Source organism: Felis catus, chromosome E3 (genome assembly GCF_018350175.1).
Source record: "Felis catus isolate Fca126 chromosome E3, F.catus_Fca126_mat1.0, whole genome shotgun sequence".
NCBI lineage: Eukaryota > Metazoa > Chordata > Mammalia > Carnivora > Felidae > Felis > Felis catus.
The window spans coordinates 29,065,344-29,083,426 of NC_058383.1; the positions used below are offsets into that span (position 1 = coordinate 29,065,344).

The 18,083-nt window shown below is 41.7% G+C and overlaps 1 protein-coding gene across 4 annotated transcripts in view; it reads left to right on the top strand.

The window, feature by feature from the left end:
* PARN (poly(A)-specific ribonuclease) overlaps nt 1–18,083 on the top strand; it is a 167,224-nt gene that overhangs the window by 67,219 nt on the left and 81,922 nt on the right. The gene's annotated exons all lie outside the window — the stretch shown is intronic.

Below are 18,083 nucleotides of genomic sequence, written 5' to 3' on the forward strand. Positions count from 1 at the left end.
TTTTGTCATCTATTCATTTCATTAAACTTGTCTCGAATACTTGTTTTACAAACACACTGGAAGATGTTTTATTTGCTTTCAAAATAGAACAGTAAAAGATGGAACACCACATCTCTTACTGGATCCTAAATAATTTTGCTATTAACCATCTGAAAATGTATTTCCTTAGGATTGAAAGTTATTGATAAAATATGTGTTGTTAAACAGCTGCTTCCTCAAATAGATTTCAAGTTTCCCTGGTGCTTAATAATGTAAGCGGTGTGGAATTTTAAAGTGTTCTGTCTTTTTTTTTTTTAATGTTTATTTATTTACTTTGAGAGAGAGAGTGCTTGTGTGAGTGGCAGAGGGGCAGAGGGAGAGAGAGAGAGAATCTTAGGCAGGTTCCATGCTCAGCAGCACAGAGCCTGACGCGGGGCTCGATCCCACGACCGTGAGATCATGACCTGAGCTGAAATCGAGTCTGACTCTCAACCGCCTGAGCCACCCAAGCTCCCCTAAAGTGATATGTCTAATTAAACTTTTGTTTATTTAACAAGGTACCACGTACTGAAACTATATAATTCTGATAAGGTAACTAAATGAGTAACTATATATGAAAACTGCCACAAGTACGCCCATTCAGATCAGAGTATTTTGGTGTTTCTTCTTAATTCTATGACCACTGCAGGAATATAGGTTACATTGCAGTGAAGAGCTTAGGCTCTGGAATCACACTGCTGCCCTACCTGTAGTTGTATGACCTTGGGCAAGTTCTTTAACCGTGACAAGCTTCTGCTTATCTCTGTAAAGTGAGGATGACAGTATGAATTTATTGGGGTTATTGTGAAGATTACAGGAGATGATGTACGTGAAGCTTGGCACAGCTTTGAACGTGTATGACGATTACTTGGTAGTGGATTTCAGTGTGAAATGTCCTTCGGGAGCATGTGACACCGAGAATAGTGTTGGATACAGGGTGTGAATGATGTTGCTTGTTAAATGTTTTGGTATTTACTTATTTCTGTGATTCATTCTCCTGCGATCCTTAGAAAGGCCGTTGAGATGGCCCCCAGAGGGACTGATTATTAGAGAGGCAAAGATAACTTCGGGGAGGGGAAAGGGACTCTGAGATCGAGAGTGTAACAAGACTTTCTTGCGGCTGCAAGGACACAGAACTAGAACTTTTGGCTGGAAGTCTAGCTATACCTCCTTGGCCCAGCATCACCCTTCACCTCCCTCACAGCGCATACTTGTGTGACACTGAAGCCACACGGTGGGGTAGAGGAGATGCAGACTGCCCTGGGGCCTACCCTCGCCCCACTGCTCGTCGGCTCTGTGTCTTTGGGCAGGTTATGTGAACTCTCCAAGCCATGGCTCCTCATCTGAGAGGTGGATTCGGTGACGGGTACTTTGTGAAGCGAGGTCACGGACATTAGCAGGGGGCCTGGCACTCCACCAGCGGTGCTTGACAAATGCTAGGTGATTATTCCCATATCTGCTTGGCCTCCCTTGCTGCGAACAGTAAAAGTGAGAGTGTGCGAACGTGCCGTGAGATGTGTAAAGCATCAGCTGGTGGTATTTGCTTGCACACACGAGCAGACTCCTCGTTTATGTGTGTGCGGTGTCACAGCTTCTTGTGACGTTCCTGTGGTACCATGTTTGATGTCTAGTAATGCTTGCTCCCTTACTTTCGATCACAATATGCCTCCAACGGTAGCTTTCGAGCTCAGTATTTCATTCAGCGATACCTGAAATCTGGGAACTGCATTTCAGAATCACGTTGCTCCGGAGGCACATCATTTGGTTGGTTTTGTGTGTTGCTTCCCTGAGGGCAGTATTGAGTCCGCCTCATTCCCCACTGACTCCTCCAGTGCCTGGAACGCACCGTGGCATGAGTAGAAACGTGTGTTTGAGTGGGTAACATGGGGAAGAGGCCAAGATGAAATTGTGACCTTTTTACCTTTTTCCTCCTACCTGAAGTAGGTGACTATTGTGTCTCAAGAGATGCAGCTTTACTACTAAAGTCTCAGTTTCCATTGTAGGCTCTTACACAGAGGACAACACTTAACAGAAATACCTGGCCATTTGCACATGCTGTGCCTATGACCATAAGTTTCTTTGCCACAAGCCACCTCTTTAGCATCCTTTTCCTCCAGAGCTTGGCTATGTCCCACTTCCTGCCTCATGTCGGCTTAAACATCCATTTCTCTGGATGTCTCCTTCTCTGGGCCCCATTTCTGTGCAGCCTGGCATCCTTCATGGATATACCTTGTTTGTTTATCTTCCCTGATGAACTATAAACTCTTTGAGAGCAGGAACCAGACCTCTTGCTCACCGTGGTGTTTTTAGTGCTGAGAATAAATGTTTATTGAGCTGGGTAAGTGATAGTCAAAGTATCATGACTTGGAAATGCCTTTTTGCTGGGGCACCTGGGTGGCTCAGTCTGTTAAGCATCTGACTTCAGCTCAGGTCATGATCTCACAGCTCCTGAGTTTGAGCCCCGTGTGGGGCTCTGTGCTGACAGCTCAGAGCCTGGAGCCTGCTTCGGATTCTTTGTCTCCCTCTCTCTCTGCCCCTCCCCTGCTTGTATTCTGTCTCTCTCTCTCTCAAAAATAAATAAAAAAAACATTTAAAAAAATTTTTTAAAAATGCCTTTTTGCATGGGATGGATATTTATAATGTCTCTGGTCTTTTGCCGTGATGTCTAAAATTATGCAGCTTCATTGAAAGTGTAAAAATCTGTTTTTTATAGTAGTAATTCTGATGATGAGAGAGACCTAGGATAGCTAATGTGCTGCAAATCCTATTAGTGTTAACTTAAACAAATTACTTATTCATTTCAGCGGAAACAAAGGGCCTGTTAGATCAATAATGTAACATTGGAAAAATCATTAAATGCCTATTTATATAGCAGCTTGTAATGGCTTCTTTGGCTCTGTTACAAACTAATTTTTGATTTACATTAAGAAATGGCTTCTAAACTGACACCTGTCTTTTGATAATACTAAGTCTAACCAAGATTAAAAAAAAAAAACCAAAACATTTTCAGTATCTTGAATATGAAAGTTCTCTTTTTCTAGGGAACGTTGTTATACTAATAATTAAAATCTTTCTACTGAGTGCCATTTGGTTTGATTCCTGATTGTTTTGTTTGTTTGCAAAACATCAAGGTGAGGGTCTTTGTGGCTTTGGGGTGTTCAGGTGGTGATAGCCCATTCAAGCCATACACTGAGCATTGTTCCCCGGTAGCTCTTGAGGTAAGGTAGTTCGTGACCTTGGAGAATGTTGGGGAATTTTCCTCAAAGAACTGGAGTGAGAAATCACCTTTCATTGTAACTTCTGAATTGCTCATTCATATTTAAGATTCTTATATTCCTGGGTTACCTGGGTGGCTCAGTTGGTTAAACATCCAGCTCTGGGTTTCAGCTCAGGTTATGATCTCATGGTTCGTGGGATTGAGCCCTGCCTCAGGCTCCGTGCTGATAGCTTGGAGCCTGCTTGGGATTCTCTCTCCCTCTCTCTCTCTGCCCCTCTCCTGTGTTCTCTCACTCAAAATAAATAAATAAAAATAAACTTGCACAAAAACCAAGATTTTTATATACCTAATGTAGTTTTGTTAGGGAGGGGCCCAGCAATATTTCAAAAGTTGAGAGAACCATCTAGTCATACCCTCAATGTTTAGACATTGAGTATTTTTGTCTTGAGTGTCCTAAATGCATCATACATTTTCATAGTAATAGCTTGAGAAAAAAAAAACCTTTTCACTTATGTTGAAAGCTGGAAATTGTAGCATACTGCCAGAAATATTTAAAAAGCAGAAATTGATAAAGGCACTTCAGAAGAGGTAGAAATCTGACAATTATTTTGTAAAGCCAGCAGGTAGTTGTATAAATTTCTGATATGCTGCCTTAGGAGCTCGTTCAGGACAGTTTGTTGCGATGGAGGGAGAAACTTGCTTCACTTCACTTTAGAGTATGAGCATGTTTATATTAAATTGTACTTTTAAACGCACAGCTTTTATTTGCACAGAACAGGCAAATCTTTGAGTTGTGGATATGACCCGAGGCGATTAGTCAGCATTGTTTTGCTAAAGGATGCTTATAACTTTAAAATTTACCTGTGCTTTTTGTTTTCCTTTTAATGCCTGCAGAGTCTGTAGTGATAATGCCTTGCTTCATATGTGATATTAGTGATGTGTGTTCTTATTTTTCCTTGATCATGCTTGGTGGGGGTTACTAATTTCGACGGTCTTTTCAAAGAACCAGCTTTTGTTTTAATTCATTTTCTGTATTGTTTATTATTGCCTGTTTACTGGGTTTCTGCCCTTTTTTTTTCTTCCCTTTTTCCTTCCTTTTATTTGCTTAGGGTTTACTTTGCCCTTCTTTTTCCCACTTCCTGAAGTAGAGCCCTATGTGATTGATTTTTATTTTATTTTATTTTATTTATTTTATTTTATTTTATTTTATTTTATTTTATTTTATTTTATTTTATTTTATTTTATTTATGTTATATTTTATTTTTGGGGGGGGGTACAAAAAGGTGATTTTATTAAAGCACAGGGACAAGACCCATGGGCAGAAAGAGCTGCCTTCTGTGATTGATTTTTAAACGTTCTTCTACACTTGTTCACCCCTGGCTTCCTAAAGGTCGCCCCTGGGTCAGTATAGCTCAGTGGTCAGCCAGGGAGTGGTCATGTGTGTGCTTAAACACCTTGAGCCAGTGAGGCTTCTACCTTTTGCCAGCTGGGTTGGGGAAGATATGCGACGTGTAAGCAGTTTGCACGTCTGCCCCATTTCTTACTCTCAGCTGTACCTTCTTACTTTCTGTGTGGGTGTGCAAGCCCTCACAGCCAGCTAGCACTGTGGATGTAGCCGAGACTCTTTCCTAGCCATTGACTTTGACCTTTTTTGTTTCCAATATAAACATTGCAAGCCACAAATTATTCTCTAAGCACTGCTTTAGGTGCCTCCCACAAATTACGTGTTGTAATCCCATTATTATTAAATTAGATGCATTTTCTAATTTCTCCTTTGACCCTGGATTGTTTAGAAGCATATTGCTTCATTTCCAAGTGTTTAGAAATTTTCCTTGAACTCTTGACACTAATTCCTAATTTAATTCTGTTGTGATTAGAGGTTTCGCTATGATTTCAGTCTTCTAAAGTTTACCGAAACTTGCTTTATGGCCTAACGTAAGGTCTACCTTGCTGAACATACTGTGTGCCCCGGAAAAGAATGTGAGTTCTGCAGTATATGGTTTGGTGTATAAAGGTTACTGGTGCTTAGATATTCAATGTCTTTACCAGTGTTTTATTTAATCTATTAATTTTTGAGAGAGGGTGTTAATAAAATCTCCTGTGATTATGGAATTGTCTATTTCCTTTTAATCGTGTCAGCTTTAAGACTGTGTTATTAGGTGCATACACATTTTTTTAAGTGTTATTTATTTTTGAGAGAGAGAGAGAGAGAGAGAGCAAGTGAGGGAGGGGCAGAGAGGGAGTGGGGGGCACAGAATCTGAAGCAGGCTCCAGGCTCTGAGCTGTCAGCACGGAGCCCAAAGGCGCCTCAGTGCTTTTGTCATTTTAAAATTTGTTCTTTGTTCCCTCTACTTTTCCTTTGTTTCTCCCTCTCCTATCCTCTTTTGGGTTATTTGAAGTTTTAAAGAATACCATTTTAATTTCTCTCTTGCCTTTCTAATGCCCACTTCTTTAAATTATTTTTTAGTGGTTGCTTTAGATATTTTAACATCTGTTCATAACTTTTCAATGTAATTAGAGTTCATATTATACCACTTCACATATGATGTTGAAAGCTTACATTCCATACAGGTTCATTTATTGCAGTCCCCATTGGTTTTCAAGCTATATTTGGTGTATGTATAATATTTGCATGCATTATAAATCCTACAAAGTCGTGTTATAATTTTGCTTTAAACAGTCTTATGTATTTTAAGGTATTAAAAGGGTGGATTCTTTTCTCTTTACCCAGATACTTACCAATTCAGATGTCTTCATTCATTCCTGAAGATCCAAGTTTCTTTAGAGTATCATGTTGCTTTAGTGTAAGGAACTTCCATCAGTATTTCTTATAATGCTGCTGTTGTGGCAGCTGATCCTCTTAGTTTTCCTTTATATGAAAATATCTGTATTTTGTCTTCATCCATGTAGGTTATTTTAGCTGGGTATGGAATTCTGGGTTTCTCTTTTAGCATTTTAAAGATGTTGTTCCACTGTCTCCTGGTCTCCAACGGTTTCTGAGGAGAAGTGTACAATAATTGCATCATGGTTGCCATATAGAAATATAGATATTCAAGATTATCTCTTTATCCTTGGTTTCAGCAGTTTGACTATGATGTATTTAGGAATGGCTTTGTTTGTAATTATCCCATTGGGTGTTGACTGAGCTGCTTAAATCTATAAATGTATGTCTTTCACCAGATTTAAGAAGTTTTTAGACATTATTCACATATTTTTTTCCTGTTCTGTATTCTCTTGTATCTCCTCCTGGGGGCTCCAATTACCTATATGTTAGAGGCTTTTTGATGTTGTCCCAGTAGTTCATTTTTTTTCCTACCTTTCTTTTTTTCTTGTTGGGTATTTCTGTTGATCTACAAGCTCACTGGCTTTTCCTTCAGTTCTCATTTTTCTACTGTTAAGCCCATCCAGTGAATTTTACTTCGTGTATTATATTTTTCTGTTCTGTTATTTCCATTCAGTTTATTTTTATCTTTCCTTTTTCTCTGTTGAGGTTTCCTGTCTTCATTTATTTTGAGCTTCTGTTCCTTTACCTCACTGAACATAATTAGAATAGCTTATTTAAAGTCTTTGTCTAATAATTCTAGCATCTGCATCACTTATGTGTTGGTACCTGTTGATCACGGTTCCCTTGAGATGGGTCATGTATTCTTGGCTCTTCACATGCTAAGTAATTTGGGATTGTTTTCCTGGACATTGTGAATATTCTTTTCTGGAGACCCTGCATTCACTTAGGTCCCTCAGAAGAGTGTTGATATTTTGTTTTAGTTCTAGCAACCATTTAGTTTAACTAAACTCAGACTACAAACTCATGTCTATGGCAGGTCTGTGGCTCAGACCTCAGCTCAGACTGCTTTCAGTCTGCCACATGCGAGGTTAAGTAAGGGTTGGAGCACCTGGCTCAGTTGGTAGAGCATACAGCTCTTGTTCTCAGGGGCATAAGTTCTAGCCCCATGTTGGGTGTAGGGATTACTTAAAAATAAAATCTTAAAAAGGTTAAGTAAGCATCATGCAGACACATGGGCTGAGGCTATATACCAAATTTGGAGTTCCCACTTTCTGGTTTCTTCTGTTCTGGGATTCCTTTGTCACTGGTTGCCTCATGCTTCTGGTTCCTCTTACCAGGAAGACATAGGATTCTTCTTTCAGAGTTTTAGTTGCCCTATACCCCTTTAGCTGCAATTTCCCTTGAGGGCATAGTCTCTCTCTGTCTCTCTCTCTCTGTCTCTCTCTCTCTGTCTCTCTCTCTCTCTCTCTCACACACACACACACACACACACACACACACACACACACACACACACAAACCCCCAGGAAATTCACTTTGTGCCAGCTGGCTTCCTCCAATTTTTGACTCCTTTGCAAAATCTACCTGTTTCTGTTTATATTCCAGAGCCCTCAGATACTTGGGGTTGTTTTTGTTTTTTCACTTTTTCTCAGATCAGCAGAAAAGTTGATTTGTCAGAAGCGTATTTCTCCTGTACTGGAGGCAGAATACCTTTATTTGTGCTTTTAAATTGTGTAGTATATGATTTCGATGGAACACTTCCTGCCATATTATTATGTCCTGCTTAACTACCTCTTTCTGTTTGTTAAATAACATTTATTAAAAAAAATTTTTTTATGTTTTATTTATTTTTAAGAGAGAGAGACACAGAGCTTGAGTGGGGATGGGGCAGAGAAAGAGGGAGACACAGAATCTGAAGCATGCTCCAGGCTCTGAGCTGTCAGCACAGAGCCCGACACGGGGCTCAAATTCACGAACTGTGAGATCATGACATGAGCTGAAGCTGGACACTCAACTGAGCCACCCAGGCGCTCCATGTTAAATAACATTTTAAAATCTCATGTTAATGCATTTAAAAACAAAAACAAAAACAACAAACAACCTGGGACTTAGCTCCTTTAACCAATTAAAAGTGACTTAAATTCAGTTCCTTTTGGGTAGGCATGTATGCCAATAGACAAAATCAAAGGATTTGATATTTTGCTTCTTTCTATTTGTTGCCTTTTTCATCGTTGGCTAGTGCGTTATTGTGTATTTACTCTTGTCAAAGAGGAAATGTGCAGAACATTCAAGAAAGAACCAAAAAAAAAAAGAATGTTCTTCTTTTCATGTTAATTTTCCTAATCTTAAACTCTGTGTAGTGTTACTTTACAACAGTTATCTTGAATTATAAATATAGCAGTAGATAAATGAGTTCAGCTGTGACATGACTTTCTAATGGTTCTATTAAATAAGCTCATTTTAGAGGGAGGCCCTAATAAATTACTTGTGTGTTTAAATGATACATGAGTTTCATGTCCTAAGTACTGCATCCGAGAAACAACGCATTTGTTTTTATACAGGCGAAGTTTCTGTAGTAGTGGCTTATTGGTAAAGGAAAATCATTATTAGCGAGATAGCGTGAATGTCTTGTTTTGTGTATATATATCTTCTGTTGAAAACTTCTTAAAGCAATGACTTTTTTCTTTTAACTCCTCTAAATCACTTAATCTGCAGAAAGTACTGTGGAAATTTTTAATAATATTTATTAAGAGCCTTGTTTTCCTAAGTCTCCCATGTGTTTAATCTTGAGAATTAGCAGTGTTGCACATCTGTCCTATGAGATCTGTATCAGTCAGGTTTATTTAAGAGAGTAGCGATAACTTGAAATCTCCCTAATTAGTATTCTTTAGGGCATTAGCTGGTATGAGAATAGGGCAGAAAGCTTCCTGACTGCCAGATAAGGCTTCCCAAGTCCTTAACATAATTACCCGCTTTAAAGCAGCAATAAGAAAATGAGTTCTGTGGCAGTGAGAATGTAACCAGGAGAAAGAAATGCAGTGTTAGAGCTCTAGAGGCTGAATCTTCGTGTTCTGTTAAATTGTTTCTGGTCCATAGCAAAGCATGGGATTTGATTTTTGTGTTCTCGAGCCCATGTTGTCTCGATCTAAGAATGTTGGCTTTCTGTTACACTATCAGAGTATTTAGTGGATCTGTCATATTTAATTGTAGTATCACTTGTAACAAACTGCTTTTGTTGTGCTCTCTTGCCCCCAGTTTTAGAAGTAAATCAAATTCATTGTTGGAAATGTGAAAAATACTTGAAAATATGAAGAAGAAAATTCGACCATGGTCTCACAACCTAGTCATAAATACTACTATTATTTTGATTAGTATTTCTTTTTAGTTATTGTATTTTGTAGAGATGAGTATTTTCATGACTTTTAAAAATCAATTGGGATCTGACTTCAGATGCATTTTTGAGTCTGCTTTTTTAGTTAATATTAGGTCATGAGCGTTTCTCGTGCTGTCACACGGTTTTCTGGGAGTGTTTTCTTTTTCGGATGCATTGCATTTCACGTAACTTATTTAACTATGTCCCTTTTGGATGACAAGTGTTTACTATTTTAAATTCTTTAATTTAAAGAGTGTCTTTATTAATGCCTTAGTCTATCTTTCATTTCAAAACATTTTTTTTTCAAGTTTATTTATTTTGAAAGAGAGAGAGAGAACAAGCTGGGGGTAGGCAGAGAGAAGGAGGGACAGACCCAAGCAGGCCCCGTGCCATCAGCGCAGGGCCTGACGGGGCTCAGACTCACAATTTTATTTTTAAAATAAATTCTGGAGATGCAAAAATCATTAGATTCAAATGAAAATGAAAAAAAAATCTAAAAACAGCTCATTTTTTTCTTAGTAAACAGTGATGATTTATTGTTATTAATAGTAACATTTTAAACTACCAGAGAACTCGAAAAATTGTCCAGTGTCCCTCTCTCTTTATTAACAAAGATAATTGCAGTAATATTTGGGATTTACCTTTCACTTGTGTATGTGGTATTTAAGTGTATATTTCATCTAAAGTAATGTATGCTTTGCGTATTGTTTCACAGTTTGTTCCTTTAACAGTTTTCTTTGTTGGACATTTAAGCACTTCTAGGCCTCTTGACTCCTATTCCAAAATAAGCTTTTATTTATTCTTCTGATTGAGTTTTAGAATCGTTTCATTAGGGTCAAACAGCCCATTGGTATTTTTCGCTGACATCTTAACCAATTAATTATATTGACATCTTTATTTGGACATACTGAATCTGTATAACTAGGGATATGATGTGTCCCTTTATACACTCAGATAATTCTGTGTATCCTTGAATGGAGTTGTATGTTTCATTGTTATTTTTATCGTACATACTATTTAAGGTTATGCAGAATACTAAATCGTGCCTGATTTAGTGCCGTGTCGCTCTTAGTACATTTTTGGAATGTTGGTGGTAGTAGGACATTTAAAGCTGTGAGGCCGATCTGTCTGATTGTTTTCAGGCCCCTGATAGACAAACTTTGAGGACTCAGTGTGAACGTTGTGTCTGAGTGTTGTTTCTGAGGCTTCCAGTGCCAGTAGGTGTTGTGTTTTTGTCATCAGAAATAGCAAACTGCTGATGAAGTAGGTTAGCTGTGTCCGTCTTTACGCGTTTACGTTGTTCTCTCATCCGTGATTCCACATTTTACAACCTGATTATTTTTAAAAATGAAATAAATCTGGTTTTAGCAAATCTGAAATGGTATACGTGAAATAATTTGGGGGCACATCAATGGCTAATTCAAAATACTATTTTGTTACTAAAAATGTCACCAGCGAGTCACTTGGGGTGATGGAATTACAGGTAGTTTTACTTTATTGTGTGTTGTGGTTTTTCTTTTTTTTCATTTTCTGACTTTTCTAGAGTGAACAGGTTTTACCTATGTGTTAAAATATTTAAATTTAAGACTGAAACATTACTTGCCTTTATATACGTGCAGGAGCACAGCAAAGGGAACCATTTTGCTTTTGAAACAGACCGCTGGCAGAATAGTTCCTTCATACGGTTTGACTGTAGTTATTTTATGTGTCTGTTTTCTAATCCTGAAATTTATGGAATTAGTTTCTCTGAATTTTCCTCCTTCAATTTCTTGGCTTAAATCTGCTATTCTGAAAGGATGAATATGAAACATTTTTGATACATGATATTTGTTGATAATATTTTCACTGTTGAGTATTTTTACAACCTGTCTTTTCTTGTTTGTCCTGGAAAGAAGCCCAGATATCACTTTAGTAGCAGGCTAAACGTCACTTCATTATGTTTAGCAAAAATGCCAGAAAATGCTAGACAACTGAAGTGTTAAGTAACTTATAATTGATGGTGGTGATGGCCCCTAACACTTCAGACCATGGCTTTGCCTTAACTTCCATACCCCACTTCAGTATATCTAGGTATTAGTGTTTTTCAGGTTGTATGATTATAAGAAGCAAACATTGCTTAAAATAACTGTTTAGTAACAAGGCTTTCTATTAACACTGTCCAGTTAGAAGGAATGGCCTTTGTCCTTTCTACATGTTAATTGGAGAAATGTGGGGTACTGTTTTTCTTTTTTTAAGTTTATGTATTTATTTTTGAGAGAGAGGGAGGGGGGAGAGAGAGGGACAGTGTGAGTGGGGGAGGGGCAGAGAGACAGGGAGAGAATTCCAAGCAGCCTCCGCGCTGTCAGCCGTGAGCCAACTAGGGGCTCGATCCCAGGAACCACAAGATCATGACCTGAGCTGAAATCAAGAGTTGGGATGCTTAACCCACTGAGCTAGCCAGGTGCCCCTGGGTTTGTTTTCTAATTGCATCGAAGGCAGGGAGCAACCTGCTGTAGTATTAGGAAAAGGGAGCCTAGAAAAGGCAACACATTAAAATAAAACTTTAAAACTGAGTTTTTTCCCCCACATGCATCCTTTATTACCATGTAGTTAACAAGAGAAGGGAAATAAGTTATGACAGCATATTATGTAGCAAAAAGAAAATATGAGCCACTTACAGGACATCTGATTTTGGTAATTGTTTATTTTTAATGATTTAAAATAATTATTTAATAATTTTAAATCATTAAAAATTTAATAATTTTTAATAATTAATTGTTTAGTGTTATTTATAGTAACAACGTAGAAGAGAATAATTATGAAGGTATGTTGCACAGTTTTTAATAACATGGTTTGCTTCTGAAATCTGCAGTGTTCATCTTTGCATCAATATTTGCCGGTCTACTCTTGAAGAACGGAGGGACTAAATTTAGATGGGAATAGATATGAAATAATAGTCTCTGTACTCAAGGAATTCATGGCCTAATGATGCAGATGGGTATCTAGGCAGCTAGCGCGTCCACATGCGCTCAGTGCCGTGATGAGAGAGAACCCGCCCCGCCTGGCGTGGAGTTGCAGCGGGGCGGGGGAGCAGGGAAGGCTTCCTGGAGCAGGTGACGCCTTTGCTCACCCCGGCAGGTAACCTGGTACAAGAAGGCTCAGAAAGCTTTGCTGGAGAGCATGACCGGCACATCCTTTGGCGGGACTGGAGCAGAGGGTCCCCGTGTGGTGGATTGGCTGGAGGGGAAGTTAGAAGGTAGAAACACAGAAGTTTGTGTGTTTGAATTTTACCCTTTGTACAAATCTTGCAGTAAGGTTGGTTCGGTGTTTTGCTTTGTTTTGTTTTAATTCAATCAAGTTTTAAAAATAAAATACTACGTCTGACTAGTTTTCTTTTAGAAGCCGGGGCTTTTGAGAGAATTTCCAGGTGTTGAGTGCCAAGTTTGTCGACCAAACAGGGAGCCGCCTTTGGAAAGCCTCATTGTTGTCGGAGTTGGCTCCCCCGCCCCCACGGCACTCCTCCATATGTGTATGGTGGCGTTGTGGTACCGAGTCAGAAATAGACGGACATATTCGAGCAAGTTCTATTTATTTTTAAAAGTCTAGAAGCGTGGTTTTTGCATTTACTCTAGTTCATAGCCCTCTCTGAGAGACTGAGGCCAAATTGAATTTATCTGGGAAGCTGCCACCTCTATAAATGCTGCACAGAGTAATAAATGGGCCATTGGCTTCCAAGAATTGGTGACAGTGCACTTCGGTTCCCAATTTAGAGTTCATGAAAATTATCCCTTGACAAACAAGATTATAAAAAAAAGAAATTCCACTTGATGGATCCATCTTTTGATAAACTGTTAAATGTCATTTACGGAAGCATTTCTGGGGCGAGTCAGGGTGGGGAGTAAATGACTGAATGAAGGAATGCCGGTGGCAGGTGTTTTGTGTTCAGGGCAGGGGCAGTGTCTGAGCCAAATCTTGTCGCGCTCGCTTTGTCTCAGTAGACTAGGGTGGGAACCAGCTGTGGTTGTTCATTTACATCCTTGGAATCTGGGAAGGTGCTGGGCGCTGAGCTGGGGAGGCTTTGAGGAGAGGCCTGGGTGTGGTCCTTGAGAGGGCTGCCTCTGGGTTAGCGGAGAAGAGGGAGGCGTGTGTAAGCACAAGAGGGCCGAATGAAAGTGGATGTTGGCGGCAGCGTTTATCAGACGCTGCCTCACACTCTCTCTGTGGGTTGTGAAATCATTTTAGTGAGCATGACCAGCTTTTTAAAAAAAATGTTTAGGGGCACCTGGGTGGCTCAGTCGGTTGAGCGTCCGACTTCCGCTCAGGTCATGATATCGCAGTACGTGAGTTCGAGCCCCACATCGGGCTCTGTGCTGACAGCTCAGAGCCTGGAGCCTGTTTGGGATTCTGTGTTTCCCTGTCTCTCTGAATCTCCCCCATTCATGCTGTCCCTCTCTCTGTCTCAAAAATCAATAAAGGTTAAAAAAAATTTTTTTTAAATGTTTATTTGTTTAGAGAGATCGAACGTGCGCATGTGTGTGCGCGCAAGTCAGGGAGGGGCAGAGAGAGAAGAGAGAGAGAATACCGATAGGCTCCATGCTTTCATCACAGAGCCTGGACTCATGGCTCAATCTCCTGAACCGTGAGATCACGACCTGAGCCGAAATCAAGAGTTGGATGCTCAACTGACTGAGCCACCCTGGCACCCATGAGCAGCATTTTTATAAAAGGAAGGATTTAGGAAATTTCAGAGTGAGTCCCATATAATAGAGGTAGGCTTGCTTTTTTTTTTAATTATTAGTTTTTTAAAATTTACATCCAAATTAGTTAGCCTACAGTGCAACAATGATTTCAGGAGTAGATTTCCCTAATGGCCCCTACCCATTTAGCCCACCCCCTCTCTCACAACCCCTCCCATAACCCTCAGTTTGTTCTCCATTTTTATGAGTCTCTTCTGTTTTGTCCCCCTCCCTGTTTTTATATTATTTTTGCTTCCCTTCCCTTATGTTCATCTGTTTTGTCTCTTAAATTCCCCTATGAGTGAAGTCATATGGTTTTTGTCTTTCTCTAACTGACTAATTTCACTTAGCATAATACCCTCCAGGTCCATCCACGGAGTTGCAAATGGCAAGATTTCATTCTTTTTGATTGCCGAGTAATACTCCATTGTGTATACATACCACATCTTCTTTATCCATTCATCCATCGATGGACATTTGGGCTCTTTCCATACTTTGGCTTTTGTTGATAGTGCTGCTATAAACATGGGGGTGCATGTGTCCCTTCGAAACAGCACACCTGTATCCCGTGGATAAATGCCTAGTAGTGCAATTGATGGGTCATAGGGTAGTTCTATGTTTAGTTTTTTGAGGAAGCTCCATACTGTTTTCCAGAGTGGCTGCACCAGCTTGCATTCCCAAGGCTCGCTTTTTTTCATGTAACCTTTTTAGGTAGAAATCTGTACATGCAGATATACGTGTATGTGTACCAGGTTGTAATAAAACAATATCATTGCAGGTTTGGTCCCCAAGGTTTGAGCTCGCATGCTTTAGGAGACCGCCATGCATGCAGAGCACTATAGCTGGTGTTAGTAGTGGGGGAGGAAGTGAGGGTAACGGACAAAGATCTTGATCCTCGGGTGCTTCCTGTCTCTAGACCAGTCTGGCGCCACAGGTTCGTGTGGACAGCACCTAGGAGGCACGTTCATTCCTTTACGTCACATCTCCAAGGGCCAGGAGGAGACCTTTATGCTTGTCACCAGGAAAGGGAGATTACGGTTAAACATCTGACCCTGTTGTCCATCCCCCTTGTTTGGGCCTCCCTGTGGAAGGAGGACGGATGTCATTATCTGATTATCTCACAGCCAAGGGCCTTTTTGGCCGGGAGGTAGGGGTGCTGCATTGAAGAAGGCAGGCCTGGAAGCCAGCTGTTGGGGTCCCTTGTGGCAGCACAGACTAGGAAGCAGTGGGGAGTGTAGAGGCTCCTTGCAGCCGTCCGGTCTCCTCACGGATGGGGTCTCCTGGGCTGGTTCTTTTTGGCGGTGGTAGCAGCTGTGTAGTAGGAGGCCCCGTTTACCTCAGGCCCAAGATCCATCTCCGGCACCACCTCCTGAGGAGTCCTCGACTTTGGGGAACACAGAAGCGAGGCTGAGTCACATCTTCCATCTTTCTCTCGACTTGTGAGGACCCCTGAGACAGGGTGATGCTCCCCACCTGCCATCCAGCACCAGTGGGAGGTGTGGTCGGAAAGGGCCAGATTCTGACGGCCTGGGTGGCGGTGGCTGGCCCCGTCACATTTCAGTGTGGCATGTGAGCCACGGGAAAGGCTTTCTGCACACCCAGCAGGGTATGGGTGTGACCCTGGGGACATGGTGAGGAATCTCTTTCACAGGGCATGACAGGTTCTGCAGTGTGGGAGGGCTGAGGGGCTGGCTGGGGCTCTAAAGTTTCCAGAAGTGGAATGACAACCAGTAGGGACCCCTGGTTCAAATTGTGTCTGTTCAGGGGCGCCTGGGTGGCTCAGTTGAACGTCTGACTCTTTATTTCAGCCCAGGTCATGATCTCACGGTAGTGAGATCCAGCCCTGCATCGGCCCGAGCTGGGTGTGGAGCCTGCTTAAGGGTTCGTTCTCTCTCTCTCTCTCTCTCTCTCTCTCTCTCTCTCTCCCTCTCCCTCTCCCTCTCCCTCTCCCTCTCCCTCTCCCTCCCCCTCCCCCCAAACAAAAAAAATAATTTTTTTTTTCTGTCCATGATTGGCCTCTTAGGGTGTTTACTTACCACTGACATGGTTCAGATTTTGTGAAAGCTTCATTTTCTAGTTTGCCTCCCCTCTGGGGCAATTACCAAACTGTTGAAGGGCTGTTTAACTCCACAGCCGACTTTGTGTCTTAGTTACGTTTCACCAACCAGAAGATGGTGCTGGCGTGCTGGCAAGCCAGTCCTCCGTTCCCTCTTGAAGGGAAACTTGTCAGCCGAATGCTTATTCATGCTAAGTAATGCAGACAGATTTAGCAGGCTGTGTGCGCCGTGTACCCCTCATGCAGTGTGTCGCCGGATAGGCAACAAGGAACATTCGAGGGATCAAACCTTCAGGACCTGGGGCTATAGAAAGCTGACACAGGGGCCCTGGTTTTAAGGTGCTCGCTCGGGGCCACCTTTGCACTTGGGGTAAAGTGACACTGTTAGAGTCAGAGTGAAAACATCCTTTAGGTGCTGTGTGCGTTTGTAAACTGACCCCCGTACTCACAGAGGACACGGGGAGACAGCAGAAAGAGGCAGACCGTCCCAAATGGGTAGGCAGTAGGTTTAATAAGGGAACTTACGAGGCTTGTCACGGGCGCCGCAAGACAAATAGATCTCTGCTCCTGCCGGCCAGAATCTTCCAAGTTTATGTAGAGGCCTTAATGGGGTTCAGTCACGTATACCGCCCAGATGGTTGCAACACCACCTTGTGGTCTCAAGGCTGTGTCCTTGGAACAGCTTCCACTGTGGGAACGGTAGGCGGGCAAGGACAGGGGAGGGGGTGAGGATCCTCCGAGGGCCCGGAGCCAGCCCGTGGGTCAGCTGGGGATCACGCCCTCACCATCATCTCCCGTAGCATGCATTTGATCTGCGTGCAGTCTTCCATGATTTGGTTTGAAGATTTCTGAATAGAGACAAGAACAGTTTCCATAGACGGAAAACATTTTTTCCTGTTCTCTTTTTGGAAAAGATCTGAGTACTTAGAGGAAGACTCATGAATTAACTTGTAAGAGATACTGTGCGCGGTTCAGGGCTTAATTAAACCCTGAACTAGCGTTCAGCTTGAAATACCTGAGCCATCTCTCGATTTATTTTAACCTCTTGAAAGAAACCCAGATGGGATGATGGACTTGGGAGTAAAGTTGTGTGATCTCGGGTGCCCGATTGCACCTCTCTGAGCCTGCAGCTGCGACCTGACGTTGGAAAGATCCACCGCTCAGGGCTGGGAAACATTGACGGAGATCATAAAGGTAATGTTCTCAACACAGTGCCTGGCACTGGCTGCTTGGTCAGTGTCCACTTCTTCCCCCCATGTCACCCCTTTCAGAAGGGACATCGGATTAATTCAGACATTAAATAATATTCAAACACGAAAAATCAGAAATTCAGACATTAAAATAAGCTCTTGGCGTTTGCTCAGCTTGCAGGATGATGTGGCCTTCAGGTGAGGCCACGTTTGTTGCCGTAAGGGACTTCCAGTTAGAAGCTTCTCCTGCCTGTACCTTTTGAACAGAAGGCCCGAACTGTTGCCACAGTGGTTTTCAGTTGTCTTTCCTTTTCTCTTCCGTGGCTTCCGACAGCCGGACTGCCATTCTAATGAATCCCTTATCCTTGTAATGAGGGCTCTCCCTCCGAACCTTCTCCGTGGGTCCACCTGACAGTTCCCGGCTCAGCTGTCCGTGATGGAGGGTGGCTCTCCAGCAGATTCCTCCGAAACAGGAGGGTTCTGCAGACACAGAGAATTCTGTAAGATTGCTCTGAGGTCGGCCTATGGATTTATCCTCAGACTTGGTTTGGGTAGCTGGTCTGGGGACGGTCTCCAAAGTACAGTCAGTCCTCATTCTGCACAGATTCTGTGTTTGCGAGTTCACCTACTCGTTAAAATTTTTTTGCAACCTCAAAATCAGCACTCTCGGAGTTTCTGCGGTCACTCACTGACTTGCGCAGAGTGCTGAAAATTCTAGTCGCCCAACGC